This window comes from Carcharhinus amblyrhynchos, chromosome 2 (assembly GCF_965287045.1).
Source record: "Carcharhinus amblyrhynchos chromosome 2, sCarAmb.v2.hapA, whole genome shotgun sequence".
NCBI classification, from domain to species: domain Eukaryota; kingdom Metazoa; phylum Chordata; class Chondrichthyes; order Carcharhiniformes; family Carcharhinidae; genus Carcharhinus; species Carcharhinus amblyrhynchos.
The window spans coordinates 11,358,540-11,381,179 of NC_137325.1; the positions used below are offsets into that span (position 1 = coordinate 11,358,540).

The 22,640-nt window shown below is 43.1% G+C and overlaps 1 protein-coding gene and 1 long non-coding RNA gene across 3 annotated transcripts in view; one reads left to right on the forward strand and one right to left on the reverse strand.

The window, feature by feature from the left end:
- lyrm4b (LYR motif containing 4) overlaps positions 1 to 22,640 on the forward strand; it is a 182,709-nt gene that overhangs the window by 85,590 nt on the left and 74,479 nt on the right. The window lies entirely within an intron of this gene.
- LOC145360205 (uncharacterized) overlaps positions 3,254 to 22,640 on the reverse strand; it is a 33,395-nt gene continuing 14,008 nt past the window's right edge. Inside the window, exon 3 of the long non-coding RNA XR_013889674.1 lies at positions 3,254 to 3,356. This is a non-coding gene — a long non-coding RNA (uncharacterized LOC145360205). The remainder of the gene's footprint in view (positions 3,357 to 22,640) is intronic.

The window sequence follows — 22,640 nt, forward strand, 5'->3', positions numbered from 1 at the left end:
CCTATACAGCTGCAGCAAGACCTCCCTACTTTTATATTCAATCCCCCTCGCTATGAAGGCCAGCATCCCATTCGCCTTCCTGACCACCTGCTGCACCTGCAAGCTGGGTTTTTGCGACTCATGCACAAGGACCCCGAGGTCCCTCTGCACCGTCGCCTGCTGCAGTTTTTCGCCACGTAAGTAATAGTCCTTCCTACCATTCTTCCTACCAAAGTGGACCACCTCACACTTGCCAACATTAAATTCCATTTGCCATTTCCTGGCCCATTCGCCCAGCCTATCTAGATCCTTCTGCAGACTCTCCACACCCTCCGCACAATTTGCCTTTCCCCCAATCTTGGTGTCATCAGCAAATTTCGACACCCTGCACTCGGTTCCCTCCTCCAGATCATCTATATAAATGGTAAATAGCTGAGGCCCCAGCACCGACCCCTGGGGCACCCCACTAGTCACCAACCGCCAATCCGAATAGCACCCATTGACCCCCACTCTCTGCCTCCTATTTGACAACCAATCCTCTATCCACGCTAACACCCTACCCCCAACTCCATGTCCCCTGACCTTCTGCAATAACCTCTTGTGAGGTACCTTGTCAAACGCCTTCTGAAAATCCAGAAAGACCACATCCACCGGCTCTCCTCTATCCACTGCCCTCGACACATCCTCATAGAACTCCAGTAAATTTGTCAGACACGACTTCCCTTTAATGAAACCGTGTTGCGTCTGCCCTATCAAGCAATTCCCTTCAAGGTGCCTCGCAATTTCCTCCTTAATGACGGATTCTAACATTTTACCTACCACAGACGTTAAACTAACCGGCCTATAATTCCCCGCCTTTTGCCTGGCACCCTTCTTAAACAACGGCGTAACATTAGCCGTTTTCCAATCTTCCGGCACTTCCCCGGAATCCAGCGACGTCTGGAAAATAACCACCAAGGCATCCACTATAACCTCCGCCATTTCTTTCAGAACCCTCGGATGCATTCCATCCGGTCCTGGGGACTTGTCCACAATCAGCCCCTCCAGTCTGTCGAGCACCACCTCTCTAGTAACAGTAATGTCATTAAGACCCTCCATTCCTACCACCTTTCCATCGCTAACATCCGGCAAATTATTCACGTCCTCCTCCGTGAAGACAGAAACAAAAAAGTTATTCAATACCTTAGCCATATCCCCATCCCCTACCACTAGCTCCCCTTTCTCATCCTCTAAAGGACCAACGTTCACCCTAGCCAGCCTCTTCCTTTTTATATATTTCCATCCTGTCATCATAGTTAATGCCCTCTATATCAGGCAACATCCTGGTATCTCTTTTCTATACCTTTTCCAAAGTCTCCACATCTTTCTAGTAGTGTGGCGACCAGAATTGAACACTAAATACCAAGTGCAGCCTAACTAAGGTTCTATAAAGCTGCAACGTGACTTGCCAGTTTTCAAACTCAGTGCCCCAGCCGATTAAGGCAAGCATGCTATATGCCTTCTTGACTACCTTCTCCATCTGCGTTGCCACTTTCAGTGACCTGTGTACTTTTACACCTAGATCCTTCTGCCTATCAATACTCTTAGGGGTTCTGTCATTTACTATATATTTCCTATCCATATTAGATCTTCCAAAATGCATTACCTCATATTTGTCTGAATTAAACTCCATCTGCCATCTCTCTGCCCAAGTCTCTAACCGATCTTTATTCAACTGTATCCTCATCCATCAACCTTTGTGTCATCTGCAAATTTACTAATCAAACCAGTTACATTTTCCTCCAAATCATATATATATATTATACACAGCAAAGGTCTCAGCAGTGATTCCTGAGGAACGTAACTTGTCACAGCCCTCCATTCAGAAACGCACCCTTCCACTGCTACCCTCTGTCTTCTATGATCGAGTATGACCAGGTTAAAGTCCAACAGGTTTATTTGGTAGGACAAGCTACAAGCTTTCAGAGCACTGTCCCTTCATCAGGTGAGTGGGAGATGTGTTCACAAAAAGGGTATGTATAGATGCAAACTCAATTTTCACTTCTATGACCGAGACAATTCTGTATCCACCTTGCCAGCTCACCTCTGATCCCATGTGACTCCACCTTCTGCACCAGTCTGCCATGAGGGACTTTGTCAAAATCCATGTGGACAACATCCACTGCCCTATCCTCATCAATCGTCTTCATCACTTCTTCAAAAAACTCAATCAAGTTAGGGAGACACGACCTCCCCTACACAAAACCACACTGCCTCTCACTAATACATCCACTTATTTCCAAGTGGGAATAAATCCTGTCTCAAAGAATAATCTCCAATAAGTTCCCTAGCACTGACCTAAGGCTCACCAGCCTGTAATTACTTGGATTATTCTTGCTACCCTTCTTAAGCAAAGGAACAACATTGGCTATTCTCCAATCCTCTGGGACGTCCCCTATAGCCAGTGAGGACACAAAGATTTCTCAAGTCCCCAGCAATTTTCTCCCTTGCCTCTCCGAGTATATCCCATCAGGCCCTGGGATTGTCTATCTTAAGGTTTCTCAAGAACCCGAATACCTCCTTTTTGATCTCAACATGACTCAAACAATCTACGCACGTTTTCCCAGACTCATCACCCACCAAGTCCTTCTCAACAACAATAATTTGCATTTATGTAGCATCTTTAAAATAGGAAAACGTCCGAAGTGCTCCTCGGAAGCATTATCTAGTAAAAGCTGACATAAACCACATAAGGGGATTTTAGGGAAGAGGACCAAAAATCTTAGTCAAAGAGCTAGGTTTTAAGGAAATCTTTCAAGGAATAAAGATAGGTGGAGGCATAGAGTTTTAGTGAGCGACTTCCAGAGCTTAAGCCTCAGCAGCTGAAGGTATAAGTACCCATGGTAGAGTAGCTAGAATTGGAGAAGTATGGGTATCTCAGGATTGTAAGGCTTGAGGAATTTGCAGAAGTAGGGAGTTTGGAGACCATGGAGAGACTTGAAAACAAGGATGAGAATTTTAAAACAGTTATTACTTAGGTTGTCAAGCACATGAAGTTAAGGGTGAGCAGGACTTAATGCAAATTAGGATATGGGCCGCAGAGTTTTGGATGAGTTTAAGTTTTGGAGAGTGCACATTTAATCTAATTAAAAGTTAATGGGCAGAATTTTCCCATCCCACCTGCCATGGAATCACAGCAAGTGGGGGCAAAGGTCCAGTCTTGGGGTGAGCATGGCTGGAAAATCCCAATGTATCAGATTTTGTGGTGACCAACAAACAAAGTGTGGTGCTGTTATTACACTTGTTCTTGCTCTTCAACCCTCCGAACTTTTGCACCAAATGTTCCTGTTAGCCAACTTGTGCTGTCCTCTACAGAATATCTGTGACCCTGGCAGCATCTGTGAATAGAGAAACAGAGTTAATGATTCAGGTCTCTGACCTTTCATCAGTACAAACAACTATGTACCTCTTTAACTATTCGAATGGAAGGGTCATTAGTGAACAGTGCAACCATTATTTGTCAATCAGAATGTTGAATTAATTGCTAAATCAAGTAAGAAAGAAAACAGAGAAGATAAGGACTGGAATAAGAAGAGCTAAGAGACAGAAGGAAAAATTACTTAGCGTCTGATTTCCACATAACTAACATTGAGCACTGTTAGTCTTGTCATTATTTCCACAATGAAATCCGGCACAATAACTGTTTTTATTTTATTTCAGCCTCTTTTACTCCCAATAGGTGACAATCTCCTTATTTTCCTATTTTACCCCACTGCCCATTCTAGTGTGGGCCTTGATGGTGAATGTCAGTACGCTCTAGAATAAAATGTTGAGAGGTAATAATTACGCATAAACGTAGGTAAAATTGTAAATTTTACTTCAATGAGTCTTACTAAACAAATATCAGTAAGTAAGAGAGAATTTAAAAGATTATTAGGATCAAACCATCTTTGAAGGAAAAATTCAATTTATTTTACCATTGAACTATGCACTTGTTGGAGTATCCAGAAACAAAATTCTTTGGATGCTAGAAATCTCAAAAAAAACAGAAAATGTTGGAAGCTGACAGAAGGTCTTTGATCTGAAACACTAACTCTGCTTCTTTTCAACAGATGCTGCCAGACCTGGTGAATATTTGCAACATTTTCTATTTTATTTATTGGTGTATCTGGCAGCCAGCTGTTTTATAAGGGCAATTTACCTGATGCTGTTGGATTGCTCAAGAATGGACCCTGATATGCCGTACTTGCACCCCTCCATGACCCTGAATGTCGATATTTTTCTTGCAAATTACTGGGCACTTGGATGGTAGGAGCTACAGCAGTTTGAGCAGGGAGGCGTCATCTTGCCAGCATTGCCCCTTTCTTATGCCATTGACCTCCAAAGGAGTGGACAGCATTTCTGCCTTCCTCAGGTCCCAATAGGAATTTCCCTTTAATGCATCTTTGTTGAGCCATACACATTTTTGAATTCTGCACAATTCTCTGCACCCTCAGTTGCTTTCATGGCTACTTTATGGTAGGATTATGTTTTATACACCTCAGGAAATTCTGGACATATCTTTTTCTTCAGCACCCCTACCTCAAATCCAACACTTTTCAGGAGCGATAATTTAAGCCAAGTGGTTTTATAAAGCATTAATTCATCTTACTTCTTAACACTGATTATTGAGCTAAACCAAGATCCTGTCAGAGGCAGTTATATTTTGTTTACAGATGAATGGCTCTTTTGTTATGTAACTAGGAATTAGAATATAATTATATTTGTTTCTGGTTTAATGCCACATATTTCTGGCTATGCTCAACAGAGTGTATCAGGTAAAATGGTCAAATTTGAACTTCTTTGACTTTAAAATGGAATTGGAAGATTAAGCAAGTTATGCTGAGACACTAATCTGTTTGCTTTTTAAAGCTGCTGACAATGCCCAGTTATCCCTGCATATGATAGCAATCAAATTTTTTGTTAAATATGTATAGAACTGGCTTTGAAAATTGTCTTTTTTTCTGTTTCTATTCCAATTCAATCAAATCAAGTCCAATTCAGAGTCTCAACAAGTCAAGACATTCCCGATCCAAGCTGACAAGACAGGGCTTGATGTACATGATCCAAGCTGACTGGAGGAGGCATAGCTCCTCCTCCAAGGCTTGATCTCATTTGCATCTTAACCAAAAGGCTGAGATGCCGTTTTAAAAACTTGCTTCAAATGAAGCTAAAACGTAACCAAACAAAGCATGTTGATACTACACTTGATCAGAAAAACAACAAAGTAGCCAGAACATATTCATTTATAGGTCATAAGAGAACGTTAATACTTTGGATATTAATTATTCAGTAAATGAAACAGAATTCATAGCAGGAACCAAATTTTGAAAAGTTCTAGCCTTTCTATTCAAATTTGCGTCTCCCAACTCGATAAATACGTCCTGCATTTAAGAAACTACTTTGGCTCTTTCAGAAAAGCATAGACAAACTTTATAATCAGTTCTCTGCATGGGCTGGTGATTTATTGTATTTTAATGATTCAGCACTATTAATTCCAATAACGTCACACTGGACCTGGTAGCTTTCAAATATTTAAATTATTAGTTACCCCAGTAAGGCACAAAATTGTTATAAATTTGCATTCCCTTGAAAGCTGGTGAACATGTAGTTTCTGTCAAGCCATGATATAATCATTTGAACACTTAAATTGCATAGCAGAGATAAGTGGAATAGTCAGACAGATTGTGGATTAAAACTTCCAATTGATCAGATCGTCTTACATTTATTTATTTTCTTAGATGCTTTTCTGAAGTACTTAATCTGAGTAGGATATGAAAACAGAGCTGTTATTAGCATTTGTCCAACATAAGAACATAAGAAATAGGAGCAGGAGTAGGCCACCTAGCCCTTCGAGCCTGCCCCACCATTCAATAAGATCATGGCTGATCTGAAATGGATCAGCTCCCACTTTCTCCCCATAACCCTTAATTCCCCTGTCTATCAGAAACCTATCTACCTGTGACTTAAATGTATTCAGCGAGGTAGCCTCCATCACTTCAATGGGCAGAGAATTCCAGAGATTCACCACCCTTTGAGTGAAGAAGTTCTTCGTCAACTCCGATCTAAACTGCCCACCCCCCTTATCTTGAGGCTGAGCCCTCTAGTCCTGCTATCCTTTCTAAGCGGGAAGAATCTCTCTACCTCTACCCTATCTATCCCCTTCATTATCTTATACGTCTCTATAAGATCCCCCCTCAGCCTTCTAAACTCTAATGAGTACAGACCCAGTCTGTTCAGTCTCTCTTCATAGGCTAGCCCCTTCATCTCCGGTATCAGCCTAGTGATCCTTCTCTGCACTTCCTCCAAGGCCTCCCTCCTTCCATAAGTGCGGCAACCAAAACTGCACACAGCACTCCAGCTGTGGCCTCACCAGTACCCTGTACAGTTGCAGCAAGACCTCCCTGCTTTTATATTCTATCCCCCTTGCTATAAAGGCCAACATTCCATTCGCCTTCTTGATCACCTGCTGCACCTGCAGACTGGGTTTTTGCGATTCGTGCACAAGGACCCCCAGGTCCCTCTGCACCATAGCATGCTGCAGCTTTTCGCCTTTTGAATTATAATCCCTCCTACTATTATTTCTACCGAAGTGGATAACCTCGCACTTGCTTACATTATACTCCATCTGCCAGGTCCTCACCCAGTCGCTCAGCCTATCCAGATCTCTGTGCAGACTTTCCACACCCTCCACACAATTTGCTTTTCCACTCATCTTCGTGTCATCAGCAAGATGAGTGGAAAAGCTATTTCATTTATAATATTTCATTTAATCTTTATCACAGTGTACTTGTTTATCCAACAGGCTAAAGTAACTAGGCAGTTTTTTGAGCAGATGTTGCTGTTGTGATTTATTTTGTAATTGACAGACATTTTTTTTCTCAGTTTTCCACCACACATGAAAGGACAATTAATTATTTGTGAAAACTAAATGTTCCCAATTATAGTTGACATAGAAAAAGACATGTATAACATTTGCCTACCTCCTGCATAAAGCTGGTCAATTAAAGCTAATACATTGATACTAGCTGAGAAGGTCAGTAGTTTGCCTCATTACATGGTGTCCTAAGCAGCCAAACTGGGGAAGAAAAGGGGAAGCATTATGTAATTTAAATAATCTTGTATCCTTCTTGATTTTCCATGTTAATCCAAGTATTATAATTGCCACACCTCACTACCCCATGCATTCCAAATGTGTGTTTATCACAAGCAGTAATGCTAACCTTGAGAAATGAAACCTCATTGTATGTTCAGATTCTCAGCATCATTTAGGTGGTTGCTGGATTAGGTATGACACACAACCATATGTCGAGTAAAGAAATTCTCCTCTTGTCTCCAACTATATGTCTTGGTAACAGCCTCAGAAGAACACCACTGTTGTGCACTTCCACTTCCCACGTTAGCCATTTCTGTGGCAGAAGTGATGTTGCCAGTTTTGAGGAACAGTTATTGCTTTTGAGACAGTCAAGCAAGAGGAACTCTTTGAGCTAGCTGACAAGATTCAGGCTTGATTTTAGCCCAGGTCCAAGAGATGATGGAATCACGAATGATCCAATCTCCCACATTACAATTTTATCAAATATAGTTTTATTTTTCTTTGTAATTTTAATGCTGCAAACTGATGAAAATCAATTTGCTTGGGTTCACTTTCCTTTGTTTAAAGATCTTAGAACAGACTGCATGCATTTGACACGTTTGTATTATAAATGTCTACATAAACTTTATTGAATATCTGCTGTGGTGTTTTATATTTAGATGATTACTTTGTTGAGGAAATCCCATATTGCGGCACCACTTCACTAATAGACTAAAAACAAATGCATATTGGTAGAAAATAGCAGTTTTCAAATAGCTTACCCATAAATATTAATATACACTGTGAATTTCCTGAAAACTCAGGAATGCGTTCCCAGTACCAATATTAATATCCAAAAATTGCCTAGATCCTAGTTAAAGACCAATATCAACTTTCACTTCTGGCACCATGCCCGAATAGGGCCTTGGAAACCATGGATTTCTGTGTGTTGGTCTGTGATTATACTTGGCAAGGTACTGCAGTGGTTTATTGTTGCTTGCTACAGGTTCTGGCTGACAGGAGACTCTCCTGCTAGAAGCGCCTACCTTGGGTGTATTGGAAGGGTTTGCAGATTGTTGTTCAACTTGTTCGGCCATATTATACGTGCATTTTCTGTGGCCATCAAATGCCAGTGTAGAACTCAAACCCAGAGCTTCTAGCTCAGAGAGGGACACTACCAGTGCACCCCAAGACTCCTTTTCATATCAATTACATTGAAAAATGACTTAACTGCAGAAAATGTGTTTTAGTCTATTAACATATGGCTGAAATAATGGTGATTCAATAAATACAGAATAAAACACTGACTGACAGAATGGTCCTATGGAACTCCCGAGTTCTCTCATAAACCACAGAAGTCTAGATAACCTAGTTTGTAAATCTGTAGTATCAAAATGCAGCACAACTGCTACCTAAGAATGTGGTTAAAAGGATTACTTTAATAGGGAGGCTCAGATGTAAACCATAAGAATTAGGCTTCCATAATTCATAGCCACCACCTCTATCCCCACCATGATAGACTCCACAGACAAACTTAGGGCCTTAATGCTTGAGCGGAATTTGGATGTGGTTGCAGTGACGGAGACTTGGTTAAAAAGACAGACTGGTAGCTGAATATTCCGGGGTATAAGTGTTTTAGGTGAGACAGAGGAGGGGCTAGAAGATGTGGGGGAGTAGCAATTCTGGTTAGGGAGCATATTACAGCGGTGCAGAGGGTGGACAATTTAGAGGGCTCATATAACGAGTCACTGTGGGTGGAGCTCAGAAACGGGAAGGGCGCAGTCACTATGCTGGGGGTACACTACAGGTCCCCCAACAGCCCACGGGAAGTGGAGGAACAGATAGATAAGGAGATTCTGGATAGGTGCAGAAAAAATAGGGCTGTTGTAGTGGGAGACTTTAATTTTCCTTGTATAGACTGGAAGGTGCTTAGGGCTGGGGGTCTGGACGGGGAGGAATTTGTAAAATGTGTACAGGAAGGTTCTTTGGAACAGTATGTTGAAAGTCCAACTAGAGAGGAGGCTATACTGGACCTAGTACTGGGGAATGAGCCCGGTCAGGTCATCAAAGTTTCAGTAGGGGTACATGTGGCAAATATTGACCACAATTCTGTAAACTTTAGGATAGTAATGGAAAAAGATGAGTGTTGTCCTAAGTTGCTGAATTGGGGAAAGACTAACTATAACCGGATTAGGCAGGAATTGAATTAAGGAAGTGAATGGGTGGCTCAGGGATTGGTGTGGGAGGAATGGGTTTGAATTTATGGGACATTGGCACCAGTATTGGGGTAGGTGGGACCTGTTCGGGAAGGATGGGGTTGGTCTGAACCGTGCTGGGACCAGAGTGCTGGCGAATCGAGTAAAGAGGACTGTAGACAGGGCTTTAAACTAATTAGGGGGGGGGAGGGTGTGAGGGTAGGTGACCTTACGAGGTCTAAAGTTAAGGAGAGTGTACATGTAAGGGAAGAGGCCGAGGATGTCCCAATAATAGAGGGAGTAGGGGGCGTGAGTATAGTTGGTGACGTTGCGGCAAATAGGGTCCAGGTGAAGGCTGGGATGAAAGCACTTTATCTGAATGCACGAAGCATTCGGAATAAAGTGGATGAGCTGATGGCGCAGATCGACACAAATGGATACGATCTGGTGGCCATTACAGAGACGTGGCTGCAGGGTGACAGGGACTGGGAGCTGAATGTACAGGGCTATCAAGTGTTTAGGAAGGATAGGCAGGAGGGAAAAGGGGGGGGCGTAGCTCTACTGATTAAGGATAGCATCACAGTGGTAGCAAGGGATGATATTGGAGCCAAGGAGCAGAGGGTGGAATCATTGTGGGTGGAGATTAGGAACAGCAAAGGGAGGAAGACGCTGGTGGGTGTCATCTATAGGCCCCCGAATAATGATCTGGAGATGGGGCGGGCTGTTAACGCGCAAATAAGTGCGGCGTGCAGGAATGGGACGGCCGTAGTTATGGGGGATTTCAATCTGCATATTGATTGGTCGACATGGGGGGGTCGAGGAAGAGTTCTTGGAATGCTGCCGGGATAGTTTCCTCGAACAGTGTGTGTTGGAGCCGACGAGGGAGCGAGCTATCTTGGATCTGGTGCTATGTAATGAAGCGGGTAGAATTAGGGACCTTGTGGTGAAGGATCCTCTTGGGGAGAGTGATCATTGTATGGTGGAGTTTCTGGTGCAGATGGAGGAGGAGAAAGTAGGTTCCCGGACACGCGTCCTTTGTTTGAATAGAGGGAAATACGGTAGGATGAGAGAAGAATTGGCGAATGTGGACTGGGAGAGCGCGTTGGAGGGAGGGTCTGTTGAGGAGCAGTGGAGGATCTTTAAGGAGATCTTTCTTGGTGCTCAACGGAAATTTATTCCAATGGTCAAAAAGGATAGTAGGAGGAGAGGTAATAAGCTGTGGATAACAAAGGAGGTGAAGGAAAGTGTTAAACTAAAAGCGGAGGAATTTAGAGTAGCTAAGAGTAGTGGGCGAGAAGAGGATTGGGAGAGGTTTAAATGTCAACAAAGATTGACAAAGAAGTTGATAAGGAAGGGTAGGAGAAACTATGAAGCTGGGCTAGCGCTTAATATAAAAAAGGATAGCAAGAGTTTTTATAAATATATAAAAAGGAAGAGGCTGGCTAGGGTGAATGTTGGTCCTTTAGAGGATGAGAAAGGGGACCTAGTGGTAGGGGATGGGGATATGGCTAAGGTATTGAATAACTTTTTTGTTTCTGTCTTCACGGAGGAGGACGTGAATAATTTGCCGGGTGTTAGCGATGGAAAGGTGGTAGGACTGGAGGGTCTTAATGACATTACTGTTACTAGAAAGGCGGTGCTCGACAGACTGGAGGGGCTGATTGTGGACAAGTCCCCAGGACCGGATGGAATGCATCCGAGGGTTCTGAAAGAAATGGCGGAGGTGATAGTGGATGCCTTGGTGGTTATTTTCCAAACGTCGCTGGATTCCGGGGAAATGCCGGATGATTGGAAAACGGCTAATGTTACGCCGTTGTTTAAGAAGGGTGCCAGGCAAAAGGCGGGGAATTATAGGCCGGTTAGTTTAACGTCTGTGGTAGGTAAAATGTTAGAATCTGTCATTAAGGAGGAAATTGCAAAGCATCTTGAAGGGAATTGCTTGATAGAGCAGACGCAGCACGGTTTCATTAAAGGGAAGTCGTGTCTGACAAATTTACTGGAGTTCTATGAGGATGTGTCTAGGGCGGTGGATAGAGGAGAGCCGGTGGATGTGGTCTTTCTAGATTTTCAGAAGGCGTTTGACAAAGTGCCTCACAAGAGGTTATTGCAGAAGGTCAAGGGACATGGAGTTGGGGGTAGGGTGTTAGCGTGGATAAAGGATTGGTTGTCAAATAGGAGGCAGAGAGTGGGGGTCAACGGGTGCTATTCGGATTGGCGGATGGTGACTAGTGGAGTGCCCCAGGGGTCGGTGCTGGGGCCTCAGCTTTTTACCATTTATATAGATGATCTGGAGGAGGGAACCGAGTGTAGGGTGTCGAAATTTGCTGATGACACCAAGATTGGGGGAACGGCAAATTGTGCGGAGGGTGTTGAGAGTCTGCAGAAGGATCTAGATAGGCTGGGCGAATGGGCCAGGAAATGGCAAATGGAATTTAATGTTGGCAAGTGTGAGGTGGTCCACTTTGGTAGGAAAAATGGTAGGAAGGACTATTACTTACGAGGCGAAAAACTGCAGCTGGCGACGGTGCAGAGGGACCTCGGGGTCCTTGTGCATGAGTCGCAAAAACCCAGCTTGCAGGTGCAGCAGGTGGTCAGGAAGGCGAATGGGATGCTGGCCTTCATAGCGAAGGGGATTGAATATAAAAGTAGGGAGGTCTTGCTGCAGCTGTATAGGGCATTGGTGAGGCCGCAACTGGAATACTGTGTGCATTTTTGGGCGCCGCACCTGCGCAAAGATATTTTGGCCTTGGAGGGAGTGCAGAGGAGGTTTACTAAGCTGATACTGGAGTTGAGGGGGTTGAGCGATGAGGAGAGGCTGAATAAACTGGGCTTGTACTCGTTAGAGTTTAGAAGAATGAGAGGAGATCTCATTGAGACGTATAAGATGATGAATGGGATGGATAGGATAGAGGTGGAAAGACTCTTCCCGCTCAAAAAAGACAATAGGACTAGGGGGCACAGCCTCAAGATAAAAGGGGGGCGGTTTAGAACGGAGTTGAGGAGGAACTTCTTCACTCAAAGGGTGGTGAATCTCTGGAATTCTCTGCCCGTTGAAGTGGTGGAGGCTGCCTCGCTAAATATTTTTAAGACGCAGGTTGATGGGTTTTTGATAGGAGAGGGGATTAAGGGTTATGGGGAGAGGGCGGGAAAGTGGAACTGAGCAGCGACAGATCAGCCATGATCTTATTGAATGGCGGGGTAGGCTCGAAGGGCTGGATGGCCTACTCCTGCTCCTATTTCTTATGTTCTTATATGTTCTTATGTTCTTATGAATTGGTGGCTGTTGATTGGCAGAGGCTGTTCACATCTGGCACGTGGGAGTCTTTTAAGGAGCAGTTGATAGGGCTGCAGGACAGGCATGTGCTTGTAAAAAGGAAGGATAGGAAAGGTAGGATTCGAGAGCCGTGGATAACCAGGGAAATTGAGGGTCTGATCAAAAAGAAAAGAGAGGCATACGTTAGGTCCAGGCAGCCAAAAACAGGTGGAGCACTGGAGGAATACAGAGAAAGTAGGAAAGAACTCAAACAGGGAGTTAGAAGGGCAAAAAGAGGTCATGAAATGTCCTTGGCAGGCAGGATTAAGGAGAATCCTAAGGCATTTTAGTCATACGTTAGGAACAAGAGAGTTGTCAGGGAAAAAATTGGAGGGGAATTCGGCTTAGAGTCCAAGGAAGTAGGTGAGATCCTAAATGAATACTTTGCATCAGTATTCACAAAGGAGAGGGATGTGATGACTGGGAGTCTCTCAAAGGGATGTGTTGACCCGTTAGAGAAAATCTCAATTACAAGGGAGGAAGTGTTAGGTTTTCTAGGGAACATTAAGACAGACAAATCCCCAGCGCCTGATGGCATCTATCCTAGACTGCTCAGGGAGACAAGAGATGAAATTGCTGGGCCTCTAACAGAAATCTTTGTCTCTTCACTGGACACGGGTGAGGTCACAGAGGATTGGAGAATAGCAAATGTGGTCCCGTTATTTAAGAAGGGTAGCAAGGATAACCCGGGTAATTATAGGCCGGTGAGCTTGACATCCGTAGTAGGGAAATTGTTGGAGAGGATTCTTAAGATAGGATGTACGCACATTTAGAATGGAATAATCTCATTAGCGATAGCATGGTTTGGTAAGAGGGAAGTCATGCCTCACGAATTTGGTTGGGTTTTATGAGGAGGTGACAAAAACAATTGACGAGGGAAGGGCCGTGGATGTCGTCTATATGGATTTTAGTAAAGCGTTTGACAAAGTCCCTCATGGCAGGTTGGTGCAAAAGGTTAAATCTCACGGGATAAAAGGAGAGCTAGCTGGATGGGTGGAGAACTGGCTTGGCCATAGGAGACAGCAGTTAGCAGTGGAAGAGTCTTTTTCCGGCTGGAGGTCTTTGACTAGTGGTGTTCCGCAGGGCTTTGTATTGGGACCTCTGCTGTTTATGATATATATAAATGATTTGGAAGAAGGTGTAACTGGTGTGATCAGTAAGTTTGCAGACGACACAAAGATGGCTGGAATTGTGGATAGCGATGAACATTGTCAGAGAATACAGCAGGATATAGATAGGCTGGAAAATTGGGCAGAGAACTGGCAGATGGAATTTAATCCAGATAAATGCAAAGTGATGCATTTTGGTAGAACTAATGTAGGGGAGAGCTAAACAATACATGGCAGAACCATCAGGAGTATAGACGCACAGTGGGACCTGAGTGTGCAGGTCCACAGGTGGCAACCAAGGTGGTGAAGAGGGTATATGGCATGCTTGCCTTTATAGGATGGGGCATATAGTATAAAAGTTGGCATGTGATGTTGCAGCTATATAGAACCTTGGTTAGGCCACATTTGGAATACTGTGTCCAGTTCTGGTCACCACACTTCCAGAAGGACATGGAGGCTTTGGAGAGAGTACAGAAAAGGTTTACCAGGATGTTGCCTGGTATGGAGGGTCTTAGCTATGAGGAGAGATTGGGTAAACTGGGGTTGTTCTCCCTGGAAAGATGGAGGATGAGGGGCGACCTAATAGAGGTGTATAAAAGTATGAAGGGCATAGATAGGGTGAACTGTGGGAAACTTTTTCCCAGGTCAGAGATGACGAACACAAGGGGTCACAGGTTCAAGGTGAGGGGGGACAAGGTTTAAACAGATGTCAGAGGGATGTATTTTACACAGAGGGTGGTGGGGGCCTGGAATGCACTGCCAAGCAAGGTGGTAGAGGCGGACATGCTGGGAACGGTTAAGACTAATCTGGATAGCCACATGAACAGACTGGGAATGGAGGGATACAAACGAATAGTCTAGTTGGAAGCATGAGCGGCGCAGGCTTGGAGGGCTGAAGTGCCTGTTTCCTGTGCTGTATTGTTCTTTGTTCTTTTGTTCTTTGAATCTGATTACAAATGTGACCTGCTGCCTGTTGTTTTTGGACTGTATGTGATTTAAATTTTATGAAGGCAATTTTATGAAACCTTTGGGTTTCTGCAGAAATGGTCCTTGATTCAAGACGACATTCACACAAGAAGATTTACAAAATTGTAACCTCATGTACATAATGTATTTAATATAATGCCGGTGTATTTTCACATGATGGGTTTTGTTACTTTTTACAGTAAATTGTCCCCAGTAGATTTTATTATCCAGTCCTTGCAATTTTGTTGACTTGTAGAGAATAGCTGAAAAGTACTGATGCAGTGAGCTTATAATGGATAGTGTTAGAGGTTTTCTCATGCAGATCTTATCAAAGAAGGAAGATTTCAATTCAAAATCATTAAATTAAACAAAATCTACCAGGGTCATCAGTAAAAAAAAACTGTTTTGACATTAACTGTTGGCTTCTCAATCATACTGACTGCAAGTGATTTGAAACTTAATTAGTGGACTTTATTCATCATCTGCCTGAACTCCTTGCACCCTCTGTAGTTCAGATGAGAAATAGCAGTTTTCTTTTAATCCAATACTCTGCGTGTGCTTTGAATACATATTGAGTTTATTCATTGCAGCAAATAAATTAGCTTTTCTGTTCCTCGTGATTCCTATGAAATGACAGGTGGATTGTCAGACAGTTGGCAAATATTCTGCATTCATTGGTGATTGTCTTGAGCTCATCAAATAAATACATTAAAGAGAAAGGTTCAGCTGTACATTGAAGTTGTTGTAACACATCTGTGTTAATAATAAATTTACATTTTAATTTGAAATTGAAATGTCAAGCTTGGAAGGTTAAAATTCTGCCTGATGACCCAGTAAACACTTAATTTCATTGTCACCTCAAGAAATACGCCCACGCTGGTTAAAAAAAAATCAGAAGGCAATACTATACTCCTCCCTTTGGGATGAGGCAAGCCTGTGCCATCTGCAATGCTACAAGTGTGATGGTTCAGAAACAAATAACTGCAGTTACTGGGGTTAACTATTCAGATGAAATAGCTACAGGATATTTTTCTTTACATCTTTAAAATTTTCCAATATATCTTGTATTTTGATATCAATTTTCTCTTGATACTCACATTAAGTGTTCAGCATTAAGAATATGAGAAAGCACTGATGCTTTCACCCCTAAAAGTAAGCTTTGAACCCAGCCTAGAATTATGGAACAAAGATCCTCTTCAACAACCAAAACAGAATCATTATGAAATGAATTTGTTAGTTTCAATCCAAAGCACAATGCCATTGAAACTAGAGTTGCCCTTGACACAAATGTCCCTCAAGTTAAGAAACTCAATCCAAATGCTCAATTTATATCACTAGATTTTGTTTAAAATTTAGATTTCATTTTTTTATGGCAAGAAAGTGGCCATTTGGCCTATCATATTTGCACCAACTCCAAATGGGCTTTATGGTTTAGTGTCATTCCCCTACCTTTTCCCTATATCCCTGCACATTTTTCTGTTTTTATTAAAATAACCATCTATTGCCCTCTTGAATGCTTCGATTGAGCCTGTCTCCACCACACTTCCAGATGGTGCATTCTGGACCCAAGCCGCTAATTGTGAGGAAAAAGGTTTTTCTCCCATCTCATTTGCTTATTTTACAAATTACTTTAAATCTGTGTCCTCTCATTCTTGATCCTTTTACTATATGGAATTATGATGTAATTGCAATTGCTGAGACATGGTTAAAGGAGGGACAGGACTGACAGCTTAACATACCAGGATATTGTTTTAGATTGGACAGAAGGGAAATGAGAGGGGGAGTTGCAACTTTCACAGATGCACCATAGAAAATATTTTTCCTCGTTGTATCACAGCTTGATACGGCTCCTGCTTTGCCCAAGACCGCAAGAAACTACAAACGGTCGTAAATGTGGCCCAATTCATCATGCAAACAGCCTCCCATACACTGACTCTGTCTACATTTCCCACTGCCTCAGAAAAGCAGCCAGCGTAATTAAGGACCCCGCACATCCTGGACATTCTCTCTTCCATCCTTTCTGTTGGGGAAAAGATACAAAAGTCTGAGGTCATGTACCAGCCGACTCTAGAACAGCTTCTTTCCTGCTGTCATCAGACTTTTAAATGGACCTACCTTATATTAAGCTGATCTTTCTCTACGCCATAGCTATAACCGTAACGCCAAATTCTGCACACTCTCGTTTCCTTTTCTATGAACAGTATGCTTTGTCTATAGCTTGCAAGAAACAATTCTTTTCACTATACTAATACATGTGACAATAATAAATCAAATCATTGCTGACTAGGAGAGAACACCGCTGTGTTGAGGGAGGACAATTGGCAGGATCTTATAGTGAGGCATTAGGGCAGACGCAACACGGTTTCATTAAAGGGAAGTCGTGTCTGACAAATTTACTGGAGTTCTATGAGGATGTGTCTAGGGCAGTGGATAGAGGAGAGCCGGTGGATGTGGTCTTTCTGGATTTTCAGAAGGCGTTTGACAAGGTACCTCACAAGAGGTTATTGCAGAAGGTCAGGGGACATGGAGTTGGGGGTAGGGTGTTAGCGTGGATAGAGGATTGGTTGTCAAATAGGAGGCAGAGAGTGGGGGTCAATGGGTGCTATTCGGATTGGCAGTTGGTGACTAGTGGGGTGCCCCAGGGGTCGGTGCTGGGGCCTCAGCTATTTACCATTTATATAGATGATCTGGAGGAGGGAACCGAGTGCAGGGTGTCGAAATTTGCTGATGACACCAAGATTGGGGGAAAGGCAAATTGTGCGGAGGGTGTGGAGAGTCTGCAGAAGGATCTAGATAGGCTGGGCGAATGGGCCAGGAAATGGCAAATGGAATTTAATGTTGGCAAGTGTGAGGTGGTCCACTTTGGTAGGAAGAATGGTAGGAAGGACTATTACTTACGTGGCGAAAAACTGCAGCAGGCGACGGTGCAGAGGGACCTCGGGGTCCTTGTGCATGAGTCGCAAAAACCCAGCTTGCAGGTGCAGCAGGTGGTCAGGAAGGCGAATGGGATGCTGGCCTTCATAGCGAGGGGGATTGAATATAAAAGTAGGGAGGTCTTGCTGCAGCTGTATAGGGTATTGGTGAGGCCGCAGCTGGAGTACTGTGTGCAGTTTTGGGCGCCGCACCTGCGCAAGGATATTTTGGCCCTGGAGGGAGTGCAGAGGAGGTTTACTAGGCTGATACCGGAGTTGAGGGGATTGAGCTATGAGGAGAGGCTGAATAAACTAGGCTTGTACTCGTTGGAGTTTAGAAGAATGAGGGGAGATCTCATTGAGACGTATAAGATGATGAATGGGATGGATAGGATAGAGGTGGAGAGACTCTTCCCGCTCAAAAAAGACAGTAGGACTAGGGGGCACAGCCTCAAGATAAAGGGGAGGCGGTTTAGAACGGAGTTGAGGAGGAACTTCTTCACTCAAAGGGTGGTGAATCTCTGGAATTCTCTGCCCGTTGAAGTGGTGGAGGCTGCCTCGCTAAATATTTTTAAGAAGCAGGTTGATGGGTTCTTGATAAGAGAGGGGATTAAGGGTTATGGGGAGAGGGTGGGAATGTGGAACTGAGCCACGACAGATCAGCCATGATCTTACTGAATGGCGGGGCAGGCTCGAAGGGCTAGATGGCCTACTCCTGCTCCTATTTCTCATGTTCTTATTATGGGTGGAGCTCAGAAATAAGAAGGGTAAAATCACAATGTTTGGAGTATACTGTAGACCTCCCAGCAGCCCGTAGGAGACAGAAAAGCAGGTGTGTAGATACTAAAAATTTGTGACAAAAGCAGGGTTGTTGTGATGGGTGACTAACTTCCCCTATATTGACTGGGAATCCCTTACAACCAGGAGCTTGGATGGAGAGCAACTCATTAGATATATCCAGGAGGGCTTTTTGATTCAGTATGTTGACAATCCAACCAGGGAGGGGGCTGTACTAGACTTGGTATTGGGGAATGAGCCAGGCCAAGTGATCAGTGTTCCCTGGACTTAGCAACCATAATTCCATAAGATTTTGGGTAGTCATAGATAAGGACAAGAATGGCCCTCGGGTGTGGGTGCTTAATTGGGCGAGGGCCAGTTACATGTAATTAGACAGGAACTGGGGAATGTAGATTGGGGGTGGCTATTTGAGGGCAAATCCACATCTGGCATGTGGGAGGCACTTAAAGGCCAGTTGATTGAAATGCAAGACAGGCATATCCCTGCAAAAATGAAGGATGGGAATGGCTGGATCTAAAAACCATGGGTGACAAGGGAGATTGTAGGGTTAGTCAAAAGGGAAAAGGAAGCATACGATAGATCTCAGCATCTTAAAACTGCCGAAGCCCTTGAGTACAATGAAAGTGGGATGGAACTTAAACGTGGAACTAGGAGGGCTAAAAGGGAGCATGAAATGCCTTTAGCAAAAAGGGTCAAGAGAATCCCAAGGCTATTTATGCATATATTAGAAGCAAGGGGGTAGCAAGGGAAAGAGTAGGTCCACTCAAGGACAATGGAGGGAAGTTGTGCGTGGAACAACAGGAAGTGGGTGAAATTCTTAATGAGTACTTTGTATTGGTATTCACCAAGGAGAAGGACATGACATGACAAAAAAAGGGGGATTGGCATGGACAAATTGGGCTGAAGGGCCTATTTCCATGCTGGAAACCTTTATGTTCTATGACAGATGTTGAGGTCAGGGATAGGTGTGTGAGTGCTCTCGAGCACTCAAAGGACAAAGTGTTGAGTATCCTAAGTTGCATTAAGGGTCCCTGGAACATTAGCTGAATTAATAATCTAGTAATACCACTAGGCCATTGCCTCCCCTTGTTTTCCTTACAAATATCAGGGTTACAACATTAGAATCAATGATAATTCTTTTTCCAAGTCATAGAAATTACAGCATAGAACAAGGTAATTATATCCATTGTGCTTATGCTGATGTTTATTATTCAAATTTACCTGCTTTTTGTGAGGTGGTCCACTTTGGTAGGAAGAATGGTAGGAAGGACTATTACTTACGTGGCGAAAAACTGCAGCAGGCGACGGTGCAGAGGGACCTCGGGGTCCTTGTGCATGAGTCGCAAAAACCCAGCTTGCAGGTGCAGCAGGTGGTCAGGAAGGCGAATGGGATGCTGGCCTTCATAGCGAGGGGGATTGAATATAAAAGTAGGGAGGTCTTGCTGCAGCTGCATAGGGCATTGGTGAGGCCGCAGCTGGAGTACTGTGTGCAGTTTTGGGCGCCGCACCTGCGCAAGGATATTTTGGCCCTGGAGGGAGTGCAGAGGAGGTTTACTAGGCTGATACCGGAGTTGAGGGGATTGAGCTATGAGGAGAGGCTGAATAAACTGGGCTTGTACTCATTAGAGTTTAGAAGAATGAGGGGAGATCTCATTGAGACGTATAAGATGATGAATGGGATGGATAGGATAGAGGTGGAGAGACTCTTCCCGCTCAAAAAAGACAGTAGGACTAGGGGGCACAGCCTCAAGATAAAGGGGAGGCGGTTTAGAACGGAGTTGAGGAGGAACTTCTTCACTCAAAGGGTGGTGAATCTCTGGAATTCTCTGCCCGTTGAAGTGGTGGAGGCTGCCTCGCTAAATATTTTTAAGAAGCGGGTTGATGGGTTCTTGATAAGCGAGGGGATTAAGGGTTATGGGGAGAGGGCGGGAAAGTGGAACTGAGCCACAACAGATCAGCCATGATCTTATTGAATGGCGGGGCAGGCTCGAAGGGCCAGATGGCCTACTCCTGCTCCTATTTCTTATGTTCTTATGTTCTTATAACCTTTTGTGTATTTCAAATACTTATCCAGTTCCCTCTTATACAATCTTAATAGTTTCAGTCTTAAAAATAAATTGGAGCATAGCCTCTAATGTTCTAATACCTTTTTGTACAAAATAATATATAGTTATTAGGAATAGGCATCCACCCTGTATGAGAAGAAAGCCTTCTTTTAATCAAAAGTTCTTCTAGCCTTAGTGACTCTCTCTCCCTGCCAGTATCTGCACTTTTTTTTTGCACATGACCTACTGGTGAGGAATTCTGAAACTTCCAGGTCCTGAGTATTTGATGTTATAAATTCCAAAAAGAAGTACTTAAGTCTTCAAGTCAGAATACTGATGGTTTTTTCCTACCCAATTTTTGAAAAAGGCTGAAGTGCAGTGTTGGTAATTGTTGCTTTTGCAGTGACCTGGATTTTACATCATGCACCATAAATCATCTCCGAAGATCTTAGGTGATTTATGGTGCATGATATAAAATGCGGGTCACTGCAGGAGCAACAATTACCAAAATACATTTTTTTAGAAAGGAAAAGAATTACATGTATTAAAGTTGTTCATAATTTCTGGTTAAAAAACTATCAGTATATCTTTAAACTCTATTAATAAAACTTTTGAATCAATAGTTAGTAAATCTGGTAAAAATGAAGGATGGAATTCTTAAGGTTTCAATGTGGGGAATTCTGAAGAACTAATGATATGGCCCTGGACCTGAGGCCATGCATCCTAGGGTCTGAAAGGAAGTGACTGTAGCAATAGTGGATACATTGACTGTAATCTTGCAAACTTCCCTAGATTCTGGAAAGGTCTCAATAGATTGGAAAAAGACAAATGTAACACCACTGTTCCTTAAAAGTGGGAGACAGAAGGTAAGAAACTCTCAGCCTACTCTAACATCTGTCATTTAGAATCTATTAAGGACATAGCAGCAGGACAGTTAGAAAATTATAATTCAACCAGACAGAGTAAACACAGTTTTATGAAAAGGAAATCATATTTGAAAAACTTAATAACATTCTTTTAAGATGTAACAAGCAGGGTGGATGAAAGGGAACCAGTAGAATCAGTAGATCAGCAGACTAAGGAAATTTGGCATGTCAGCTACGACTCTCTCCAACTTTTACAGATGCATCATAGAAAGCATTCTTTTTGGTTGTATCAGAGCTTGGTATGGCTGCTGCTGTGCCCAAGACTGCAAGGAAAGTGAATGTAGCCCAATTCATCACACAAACTAGCCTCCCATCCATTGACTCTGTCTATACTTCCCACTGCCTCTTCAAAGCAGCCAGCATAATTAAGGACCCCACACACCCCAGACATTCTCTCTTCCACTTTCTTCCATCAGGAAAAAGATACAAAAGTCTGTGGTCACATCCCAACCGACTCGAGAACAGCTTCTTCCCTGCTGCTGTCAGACTTTTGAATTGGACCTACCTTCCATTAAGCTGATCTTTCTCTACACCCTAGCTATGACTGTGGCATTACATTCTGCACTCTTTCATTTCCTTCTCTATGAACGGTATGTTTTGTCTGTATAACACACAAGAAACAATACTTTTCATCGTATGTTAATATATATGTCAAATCATATCAAATCAAATTTTGGACCTGGACTTTCTGTGGTAGTTAACTCCACAGATTCACCACTCTCTAGGTGAAGAAATTTCTCATCATCTCACATTATCCTCAAACTATGACCCCCTAGTTCCAGACTCCCCCACCATCAGGAATATTCTTTCTAAATCTACCCTGCTTAATCCTGTTAGTTTTATAAGTTTCTATGGGATTCCCTCTCACTATTTTAAACCCCAATGAATCCTAACTGACTTCGTCTCTCCTCAAATGACAGTTCTTCCATCCCAGGAATCAGCTTAATAAACCTTTGCAGCATTCCATCTATAGCAAGAACATCTTTCCTCAAATAAGGACACCAAAACTCACACAATACTCCAAGTGTGGGTTTCAAATGTCCATACCGCCATATTCAAATCCAGTCATTATGATTAGCAACATTACATTTGCTTTCCTTACTGCCTGCTATACCTATGCATTTACTTTCAGTGACTGATGCACAAAGACACCAAAATCTCACTGAGTATTACCTCTTTCAATTTACACATATTCAAATAATAATCTGCCTTTTGCTACCGAAATGGATAATCCCCGTTTATCCAAAAAATACAGCATGCTATGCATATGCCCACCCATTCACTCAGCCTGTCCAAATTACGCT